At 32.3% G+C, this 12231-nt stretch overlaps 1 pseudogene across 1 annotated transcript; it reads right to left on the bottom strand.

Annotated features, from left to right (window-relative positions):
- Positions 1–2480: 2480 nt before the first annotated feature.
- LOC104759505 (B3 domain-containing transcription factor NGA3 pseudogene) lies at positions 2481–4546 on the bottom strand (annotated as a pseudogene). The gene is made up of 2 exons (XR_015594741.1): positions 4137–4546; positions 2481–3969 (listed from the first exon to the last, which is right to left on the bottom strand). The product of XR_015594741.1 is annotated as a B3 domain-containing transcription factor NGA3 pseudogene (transcript).
- Between the last annotated feature and the right edge of the window lie 7685 nt (positions 4547–12231).

Genomic DNA, 12231 nt, shown 5'->3' with positions numbered 1-12231 from the left:
ATATGACGTAGCGTTTTGAAATGCGTAGATCCCATATATTAAAATCAATTAAACACATTAAATCTCAACTTTAAAGAGCTAGATATACTTTTCACTTTGTAGTTTAAATATTATATGAATCAATTAGACTCATCTATGTAATGTAAATGTAATCATCAATGTATTCAAAAGTCCAGCTGGATTAGTAATTAGAATTAACCAGACCTACTAAAAAAGTCTAGTGCTTCACTTATTAATCTTATTACCGTCATGTTATTTTCTGATGGATAAGTTTTGTAAGAAAGAAAATTGTCTCTTCTTGCTCTTTGTAATCAGCATGGCGAAAGATTTGGAACGATCAATTAAAAGTTAAAGTGAATAGTTAATTGTATTACTTTAAATTGAAAATGTATTAGAAAGGGAAGAACCAATTAACCCCAATACGAAGTTTCCTTATCATCATCAATCATGCCTATAAAAACCCTAACCGGCCTACATATTTGCAGTCTCTTTTAGGTCAGGAATCTAATATGAGAATGAATTATTTAACTAACAATAATTGGAGCATGTCATTTATTCTCTTTATTCTTACACAAACTGATCATTTAGATATGTTACAATATTGTCTGCTTTTGTCATCTTAATAATTTTGTATTCCATCCGTACTTTTCACTAATACTTCCCTTTTTATTTCATTATATCTTCTTTAATATGCATTCTTTTGAATATAAAAACACATTTTATACTTTTTTGACAGCCTTTTGAGACATCTACACATTGAATATTAGCTACTTGTAGACTATTTGGAATTAATACGTATTTATATATTCCATTTATTGTATCATCCCTTGGCAAATTTGTTTAAACATATTACCTTTGTAACTTTGTTCCCTATATTGAAGATATGTGGGCTACATATGTAATTCACATATATACATGTGTATGCTTACATGAGCTAGTCTCCATGTCTATCTTATCTAATTAATTACTCTTTGATGTTCGTTGTATATGGAGTACTTATATACACATATACGCCTACCCAATCATAACACACATATATAGAGTACTCATATACACACGCTTAACCCTCTTCATGATCTTCAATTTATATGGGGTACTTATTATAGTGGCAGGCTCAAACATTATCCTAGCTATTATAGGATAATTCGATCACAAATAATACCCCGCGCGACTCATACTTATCGGAAGACATACAAATTTGCCATGTCAAATCGAACTAGCAGCTAAAAAGAAAAAGGGAAAAAACACATCTAGTAAAATTACGACTCTCTTAGTTACATGGAATATTGTGCACAAAAAGGCTATATATATGTGTGTGTGTGTGTATGTGTGTGTTGTACTTGTATATATATAGCGTGTATCCTGAAAAATAATTAAAACCCACAAATGATTTGGATAAAATAGCTAAAGGTGTGGAGTATGTCTATACAATAGTAGAGAAATCAAATCTGCCATTCTGCCAATGACTTTCTCCATTTTGATCTTGCATGCAAGAATTTATAACTCGACACGATACTCTATATATACATGGGCTATAGAATATATAGTAATTCTTCCAGGATCCTCTCTTCTTATTTACCTGAAAATGATATTCCCTAAGGACTGCATTCCAAAGTTCCACGTAAATTATTATAACACATCTATTTAATTATACATGTACATGTCTAAACTGCATGTGTGTATATGGGGTGGGTATATATGTAGTGATTCAGAGGCATACGTATATATATAGTAGTAATTGACAAATGATTTAGAATCTACATTCTAAAAGAACTCATGGGGTTGAGGAGATCTATATTGAGATGCCTGATTTGGTAAAAATCACTTCAATTCACAATCCAAACCAAACAAAGATATTGACCAAAGGTTAAAAACAAAACAAGAATAGAGAATTAGTAAAATGAGAAATTAAATGAACCTGTGATCATAAAAAGTCAAACAATGTGAAAACATATCATACCTTTTGTTCTTTTTAATATTTATAAATTGAATTACTATATGGATGGATATCAGTCCTTCTTCCATAGCTAGCTTCTCTTTATTTGCTCTGCCCATAACCTGCAAAAATCTCTTTAACCGAGCAAAATTACAAGAGTAACCAAACAAACAATATAGGACCATTAGAGAGAGAAAAAGAGAGGCTTTTTTTGGACCTGCCCATTAGCTTAGAATGTACCATGAAACACTTTGTCAGTGTAGAGAGTACAATTCATGAAATTTATAAGCTTTTTTCCCACTCAATCAAATTATAAATCTCAAATTCTATTTAAAATTGAAAAAAATAAAGAAAGCAAGATGAACACTGTTTTATTGATGGCTATATAAGCTAGAAGTCTAGGGTAGAGGCAGTTTCACCTAGTGTGCAAGTGTTAAGATTAATGTAGAATTTATGAATATGATATGAGTAAACAATGAATTACAACGAATATTATGGATATAATTAAATTAGCTAAAAAAAGTTGAGACATGTGAACATGTTATTTTATGTAAGTCATATTCATATATAAGTTTATATACAAATACGAGTTCAACATGGTGACAAAAGCCTAGTGATGAACATCAAGAAACATGTCGATCGAAAAAACAAAACTCATAACCAAAAAAAATTAAACAAACGAAGAAGATCGTTTTTCTTCCTCTTACTAGCTAGAATCTAACGAAGAAGATTGACTAATGAAATAATATATAAAGAGAGAGATTCAAAAAAAGAGAATTTAAGAAAAAAAAAGATGAAACTTCTCATGGATTGAAATTGAGAGAAAATGAAGACTTCCCTTTCTTAGCAAATTGATCATCATCACCACCATCACCATCATCATCATGGTCAGTAGATAAATTTAGTCGTAGAGCTGAAGAAGAAGAAGAAGATGCACCAATTTCCCCACGTGGCACCACCCAAGACTCTTCTTGTTGGCTATAGTCATTACCACATTCCATATTCACCCCAAAGAGCCTTAGTCTCTTTCCCGCTGTAGAAGGAGGCGGAGGTAACATCACTGGCGTTAATCTCCCGGGAACCACAGGGACTGACTCTATAACCAACGGCTCTGATCCAACGATGTTCCTCTGATCCAACGGTGATCCCGTGTAGTAACACCTTCCAGCTAAATTCCCATAAGTACCATACCCTACAAACTCTTGACGCTGGTTGTTGTTATTGTAATAAGAACGTTGGTGGTTTCCTATGTTCAAGCTCCGGTGAATCGGGACGGCGTTATACTCCGGCAATGGAAGAAATCTGTTGGAATATTGAGAAGTGGTCGGGAAATTGAAATTGAAACCGAAATTACCAAACTGATGTGCCTGGACGAGGCTCATGTCTGGTCTGTGCCTCCAATCTATGTAAAGCTTCGATCTCTCGGACTCATCACCGATGCCTCGTTGGAAAGAGACGATGTCTCCCGCGTCGAGCTTCTTCTCTTTGACGAAACGGCTCCATCCTTTGGTCATCACGTAGCTCTGGCTAGAGTTCCAATACGAGTAACGGAATCTCCACATCTTGCCGTTTCTGTCTTGGAAATTCAACAGCGTGCCGTTTTGGTTGTTAGATGAGTCTAGTGGGAAATACCTCTCCGCGTGTTGTTTAGGGATCACCAGTCTGTTGAGTTTTCCGACGTCGCTTGGTGTTACCACTTTGTCGAACATGTGTTCTTTCTCCGGCGGCGGAAGCATCATCATCGGAAGGTTGTTTCCGGTGCCGGAGCTGCTGCTTGCTCCGATGTTGGAGGTTAATTCTTGGTCTCTGTCTTGTTCTTGGTCCGAACTTGTTGTTGCTGTCGGCGCTAGGGATAGATCCATGACGAATTATCTGATTTATGAGACGGTTCTTGGACTGAATCTTTAGATGGGACTTAGACTCTCTCTTAGTGAGTCGTCTTGATGAAATTTAAACCTTTCTCTTGTTCTTGAATCTGTGAATTGTTGCGGCTGCTTTTCAAAGACATTGACGATGATGACTCAACTCGAGATCTTCAACATACAATAGATAGATAAAATATTAATGAGAGGAAAATTAACAAAACGAAAATCTAGCCACAAATATAAAAAAGGGTAGATGGATTAATGAAAAAAAAAATTCAAAGAATATATTAAAAGAAGGGAAGAAAAAAAAAATTAAAGTTCTGATGTGGTCTCACCTTATAATATAAGTGAGAGAGTGAGAGAGAGAGATTTTGATATTGAAGTTTTCTTTCTCTTCTTCGTTCGATTGGTTCTTTGATTTTCTCCTTTGACCATGAAAATTTAGGAGAAATATGAAAACCCTAGAATCGGAAAGCAAACTATATATGCATATATAAAATATAGAGAGAACTATATATCTTCTGTTTGACTAACAAACGAAATCAAGGAAAGAGAAAGATCAAAGCAAATCAGGACTTGGAACTCAAATTGGGTTCTTGCAAAACAAGAGGATCTTTCTCTTTCTCTTTATGAGGATGAAGAAAAAAATGGTGGCTTGAGATTCTTGATAGAGTTTCAAGTCTTAGAGAGAGAGAGAGAGAGTGAGATTGGTACCGAGTAATGCGTAGGGGCCCATGAATGATATGGTTCGGGTCATGTGAGCTTCTTGTCCTTTTCATTAGGCTTCGAATTAGCTCTTTGTATTGAAATTTCAAATCTTTGTATACATGTGTATGTAGTTGTCGACGGGTGTTTGAGATTCCGTTGATCCTTTTTTTGGTATTAGAATGAGTATACGTGTCTATTTCCTTTTTGTTAACTAAAGCAATGTTATTTTTGTATTTATCTAATTTTGTTTTTCTTACCAATTATTGTTGGTTAGCACTAATTATAACAATTTAAATTTATATCGTATACAGTTTTTGTAAGTTAGTACGTGATTCAGGTATATATATTTACGTACAGTATTTATCAGAAAAGAAATGCACATTTTCCACAAAAACAATATAAAATATATGCATGCACGCAATTTATCACATTAAATTAAATATAAACCTTACCTACTACTATTCAAGTTTTCTTTTAAGTTTTTTTTTTTCAAAAAGTACTATTCCAGTTGTTGGCATGCCATGATTAAAATGTGTACACACATATGATGTAACATTCTGGACCGTCTCTGGCTATAAAGCCTTCGACTCATATCTAAGTTTGTGGATCTTATCCTCGTCGAGCCGATTCGTTATTCCGAGAATTTGAAGAAAATTAGCTATTGAAACCTACGTACTACAAAAGAAAATTTAGTGTTATGTTATTATCCGAACGGTATTGGAACTCAAATTTTTACTAAACAAAATGGGGAACAAGTTTAAATGTGAAGGTTTCTGAAAATGCGACGAGAAAATCATTTATTTGATATGAGAAGCTAATTTTTTTTTTTTATAAAAAATAAATCACTTAGGCTTTGAATGGCTGCAGATTTTAAAACTGTTTTTAGTTTTAGATTTTTCAAAAATCTACTTTAAAGCCAATCAAGATTATGAAAAAATCAGATTTCCTAAAAATTAGAGAATCCAGATTTTGTTAGTTTTTGATAATTTTCAAAGAAAAACCAAAATCTATGTTCATTTTCAAGCGTTATTTGAATTCTTTTTTCTATTTTTCTTTTTTTAATAAATTTTTAACACAAAATCTAAAAACCATAAACCAAAATCTAAAATCTAAAAAATAGAAACTAAAATTCAAAAACCACTTAAAAACTTGTAAACATTCATGGCCTTATTCTTTTATAATAACGCTGATTTAAACATTAGTACATGATTAATCATGATTTATGTTTTGGGTTGTTCCTAATTGCGTTTATCTGATTTCACATTTGGTTTATCAGATCGAGTCACATGGGTTAACAGTATAATAATGTTATAAGAACGATTAAATAATGAAGATTTGATAATCTCGATGTAAGAAAAACAAATTAGTTGCGCATAATTACCCATTTTTTTGTTGTGTACAGTTAAATATGTAGTTATTTACAAATCACTTGGGGAAGTAGGTTTGGTTATGATGTGTCCATGTTTTTTGTGGTCCAAAATTATCTACATATACATCAATCACAACAAAACAAAACGAAAATAATCAAATGCAAGTGTATAAGTTTTTTATATCTATACAAGTATATGTTCATTCATGTATATGCATGTGTGTATGTTTAATACACATCTATGTAAAATATATTCAGATCACGATGTCTTATACGATGTTTGTTTCAGGCTCATCATCATTCCCAAAAGAAAAACATCTAAGTTATAAAACTGATCTAAATATAATTTTTCTCAGAAATATATAATATAATAAATCTAAATCAAAATTGTATAGCAAGAGTCATTATAATGACCAAAATATTATTTTATTATTCTATTCACATGTGTCATAATCATCAACAATTCAACATCCGTAACAAGAGCGTTTGATGTTTTGAGACAACAAGAAAATGTCTAAATCTGCCACACCTGGTCAAATATTTCCCAGTGATTAAACAGCTTAATCGTTTATTTATATTAGAAGTATAATAGTATTATACTACATGTCATCAGTACATATTAAAGCTATGACTCAATTGATAAGCACGTGCAGACGAATATGATACTTCAAATTCGTTTCAAAACTTGACCGATCAGTTGAACAAAAAAAAAAAAAAAACTCGACCTGGGTCTTGTATTTGACGAATCGTCAATTATTATTACAAATTTTCAACATTTCAAGTAAAACTAATCACGTACGTCTACAACAGTTGAACTGTATATGTGTTCAGTCCGGCTACGTAGTACTGATTCAAGTCTTTTCTGTTAAAAGAATAAAGTCATTAACCAGATTTATTTTTCTCGAACCGAGAGATTAATTAGGGTCTGTAATATAATGTATACACAATTATCAGTTATTATAAAGTATGGCTCGAAAAAAGTTGGCCTGCAGCCCTCGTTCTTTAATTTAATAAAGGCAAAGCTCAAATCAAATAAGTATAATATAATTTTACTATTTACCGAGCTGCACCAGCTTAAATACAAAGGGGACCTCTCTACCTATATATAATATCTCGTTGGCCTCATCTATTTTATTGAAAAACAAATCCCCTTATAGTTTATGCTTAAGGAATATTTCCCATTCTAATCTAATTGACCGACTCTATATATCTCTAGCTTCTTTTTTTTTTTTTTTTATCATAGAAATATTGGATATCCAGATTTTCTTTAAAATATGTATTCATATCTAAATATAGATACTTTCATACCCATATTCCATATTATCCCAAAAACCCTAGATATTCCAGTTCTTCAGAGTTTATCATGTTGCATCCCAAATTCTATCGGAGAACCATGCATCTCCCATATACAATGTCAATTTGTAATCTCTAGCGCTTTAAAACCATTAACTGATTGTAAGTATCTTAGATATGGACCATATGGTATAAATATGAGGTGCATATATGTAAGATTTGAATAAAATGGTTAAAGTAGGGGTTGGATTTAAAGGGAAGCAAACATAAATGAGAAGGTGAGTGAGAAGGTGAAGTGTTACAATTTTACAACAACAGTAAACTTGGAAGCGAGTAAGGACCACTTCTCACTACTCTCACTCTCTAGAGTTTGTCCAAAACAGCCTCACATTTTTTGCATCCCCACACTTCTCGATCTCTTTCTCACCTATTTTCTTTATTGATTATTAATATATGTATATATATATATTGTTCTGTGTTTGTGTGTATTTTTCTTTATCAACTTGGAGGAGCTCGGCCCCTTGGGAATTTTTTTTTTCAATTTAAACTTTTCCACACAACGTACTTCCTATATATAGCCATAGAGATATGCTAAGAATTTGGTCGTCTTTTAAAGCTGATCTATAGAAAAAATTAAGGTATATGTGAATATGTTATGTAGTTTGTGCTTTATTGTCACAAGTACTCAACCGAGATTCATCACGTACAATGTCTTAAAAGTGCCATATTTTATGTTTTGGTTTCCAAAATTATCCTCAATCCAAATTTCCTAAACTGTATGTTTAGCAAGGGTTCTTAAAAGTTCAGAATGAAGGAAACACAAAATTTGGGAAGACTTTACTAAACTTTTAGAGAATATTCACCAAAGATTATGGTATAAAATCAAATTGTAGTATTATTCTTGACAAAAAATCTGTTGTTGTGAAATTTTATGATATTTAGTTATCCAGTTAAAATGGGTTATGGATGTATGAAACTTGAAAGGTTTGAGATTATATATATAAGCAAACTTATGATATATCAATAGAAAAATGATTAAATTCTATAAATGAAATCAAAGTAATGTACAATGTAATTAATTAGCCTAATTCTCTGGTGGAATCCAGTGGAATCTATTATATATTTTATTTGTCAATAGTTGCTAATTTTGATTAAATATATACATAATACAAAGTCGTATAACACATTATTTGACATTACAAAGTCGTATAACACACACATTGGTAATTAAGGATAAATCAAAATCCTCGATAAACTTGACATTAGATCATACTAAAGATATGCATAATTATCAAATAATGTAAGTATAGTAACATTTAATATAGAAATGTGTGCGTGTGAATTTGCATATATAGTGTATTTTTTTCATATATAGTGTATTAATAAGTTATGTGTGTATAGCGAGAAGGTCGTTATCAGTAGGTGCAAAATAGAGTCCATTTGCATGGAGCAGGTTTATGTGATGTTGATGATGGTAACAACTGTCATGTGTGCCCCAAAGTCTAGGAGTCTTAATTAGTTTACATTATGTGCATAATTCTAATCACCTCAAACGAATACATAGATTGAAAGAAGTAGGTCCAAATATAATATGGGCAAAAACTAGAAAGTGCATATACATTATATAGTATACATACACATAATATACTGTATGAGTATAATTAGAAATTATCTAATAGCTAGGTTACAGAAAGTCTTGTTATCAAGCCTCAAACAATTTGTTCAGACCTCTTTAAAGTTATTTTCATCAAACCCAAAAAAAAAAAGTAAAACTATATATATAGAGAAGACTGAATATAACACTGACGTTATTTAGCTAAACTGATTATAACACTGACTTAACTTAGCTAAACTGAATATTAGTGTAGATCCAAAGGTCAGAAGTTTATGTTTAAGGAAATCGGAAAGATATTAAGGGAAGTCCAAATTTTATAATTAACTTTCTATTCAAAATTTATAATTCTATTTCAGAACGTAAGATTATTTATGTATGTATTACTCTTTGGAATTACGGTTTGTATATACCTTATATAAATGATCGTGTTTATATAGCCTCTATAGTACACACACACATATGTATTAATAAATACTTACAGGCGATTGTACCGCGTACGTATACATATGTAAAGATGCATGTATAGAAAAATCAGCACTGGTTTTGATGATCGTCATAGAAAAACTTGTTTACACACGATTCCAGCTTACATTTTTCTATCATTATAGCTACATAGATGTGCAACGAACTCAAGAGATTTGTAGTGGTCAGAGAAAAAGGAAAACAGCTCCAGTCAAAGTCGTTGGGGTTTTTGTTTCTTTTTAATTTCCGTGTGTTAAAATTAGTTTTATTTTGGTCAATTAATGATTAAAATAATTGAGTCAATATATAGTTTGTGTTAGTTCCATTCGATATATTTAAAAGAAGTCGTATGCACTAGAAATCAAGGATGAAATGACCGATACGGTCCATCCATTGATATGAATGATCAAAGCACGTTTCAAAGAGGAATAAACGAAAGGAGACAAGTGTTGGTAGGGTATGTTCACATAAACCCTAATTACAAAGCTCTCCTTTGCCCGATGAGTCGATGACTATTTCAAACAAATCATTCTTAAGGTAAATAAACCGTACGAACTCGAGAATTTATATTTCGTGATATCGAATAATTTTCTCAAACGAAAAAAACATATATACATATTTTTTTAAAAATGTATGGAAATAGAAATGTGACGTGGTAAATAGAGCAATGGGCAAAATCATACAATATATATATAAAAAAAATGAATGTAGATGGATAGAGTCGTCCCACACTTAAGGTTGGTCCACAATGAATACCGTTGGAGGCTTCGCAGGCTTTTGTTCTGTCCTTGTCTCTTCTCTCTCTCTTCTCCTTTTGTTTGTTATGTTCATCAATCCTAATTCTTAAACATGGACTAAATCATATGTTACTAAATATTTTTGGCAGCTACAAAACCAAACTTGCGTAGTCCTAAAAATTCATTAACTGATACATTAAAAAAATATATATATACTCAATATACTTTGTTAATAAAAAATTGTAATTTTTTTTATTTTCTTTATTGTATGAGGATGATGAAATTGTGTGAGTTAACAAGAGAAAGAGCGAATGAATTGTGTATATGCGTGGGGGGGATGTCGTCATTAAATTGGAATTTGGCATTTAATGAAAAAAGAGTGAAAGGTGCTTGACATACACGCGCCGTAGTTTCTTACCGGGAAAAGGATTGGTATAGTACAGTATTGATGTTAACTAGACCGGGCCCGGTTTAGGATGGGCGGCGGCCGAACCGACCACCTGGCTTACTTCTTCGTATTCTGCTGTATGATGATTCTGGTTCTGGATGGATGGATACTGCAAAATCTAATAATCGGATCTTTTTGGATTTGGATTTTCAGTTAATAATCGGGTGGGGCTCTCTGCTAAAGTGACGTCGCGGGTCACTTAAGTCGGTCACTGGTGGAAAACGTGAACCCTGTGATGCCTCTTAATTTTACTTCAACGGAGTCTGGTTTCGTTGGATCTCTCTCTCTCTCTGCGAACCGTCCAAAAAAGGTCAATTTTGTGGGTTCACGTATCTTACTAGCTCACAAAGAAATACGGCGCTATTTAATTTACCAAAAAACCAAAAAACCAAAAAAAAAAAGACTTTATTATACCATAATGTTTGTAATTCAATTTTAAAAAATATATATACTTGTAAAATTTATTGCAGATTTTTCCTTTGATTGGTGTGGATGTGGTTCAAATCTTCCGTAATATACCTTACCTACTCATGTGTGTTGGATATCCAATCGCCTGCGTATGTTGACAAAAAGAATACTTAACAGTACAGAATCGATCTGTATTATCATAATATATATAGAGCATTATTAATAATGTGTTATAAAGGTGGGAAATTTTGGTATTTGGGTCTTCTTATTTGGTAGGCGTCAGGCCCAGTCTCAAATTTGCTTGCTCACTAATGTACCGCTTGCTGATGCGGTAATATTGGGCTTTGCTTCGGATTTGAATTGGCCGTACCCCATTTTGCTTATTCGACACTATCTTTACATTGCATTACCGGCGTTTTCCCCTTCACGCTGAGCTCGACGCACTTCAATGGGTAACGCAATGTTTCTCCTTGCGTCAGGTGACGACGCAAGTCTTTGGAACATTTCTCAGATGCTAGATCGCCCTGAATAGATTGGCCAACTGTTTGACATTTCTACACGTTTTTGAGCATTGTGTAACATTTTCTATCTCGTTTGTCCCACGGGGTTCAAAAACTGAAGTCACTTGGATTGCCTTGCTAGAACAGACCGTTTATTGGATTAAAAAAAAATATATATATATATATACATTGATAAAGATAAGTAATTAGTTTATTTATATAATAAGGTTAAATACACATATAAATAAATATTTTAAACACTATGTTTTTGACATGGCATCATGTTTATATTTTATTCTATTGTGTTGTATATATATATAAAGAGATATGTGCGTGGCGAATAAAAAAAAAATCAATGACGAAGGATGAGATGAAAAGAAACAAAAAGATGACAGGAAATAACGAATTGGTCCTTCAATTATGGACGAAAAAGGTCGAATAATTGTTATTTTTTCTTTCCAAAATGCACCTTTGAGAATCTTATCATAGATCAGTATGTATTAGGTACATGTCCCCAATAAGAAAATCTTATACTATCAAGAAAAGTAGTAAACGTGAATCGTAAGCTAGTCAATTGTGTGAAGATGCATTTGTCATAATATTATTCGATCGACTTTAGATCTCACTTTCCATGCAGATTTTTGCAATTATCTGGAAAAGAACAAAATAATATCTTAGAGTCTTCGGCCTGACTCTCTATCTTTTTCGCATATGCTCAATGCTTCGCGTTTCTATTTGAATTCTTTGGTTATTTGGTCAGCTATAACTAAACGAGAAACAGAACCAAGATCGAATTCCGTTCCGATTCAAATTATTGTAGAATAATTCTACTTTTCTCTCTTTCTAGTATTGATCTACTTTACAAAACTAACATATAGTAACAGTAATTA

The sequence above is a fragment of the Camelina sativa genome, chromosome 3, assembly GCF_030686135.1.
Source record: "Camelina sativa cultivar CO46 ecotype springtype chromosome 3, ASM3068613v1".
Lineage (NCBI taxonomy): Eukaryota > Viridiplantae > Streptophyta > Magnoliopsida > Brassicales > Brassicaceae > Camelina > Camelina sativa.
Note: the sequence above shows the minus strand (reverse complement) of the source record. Positions and strands in the feature narration are given on the sequence as shown.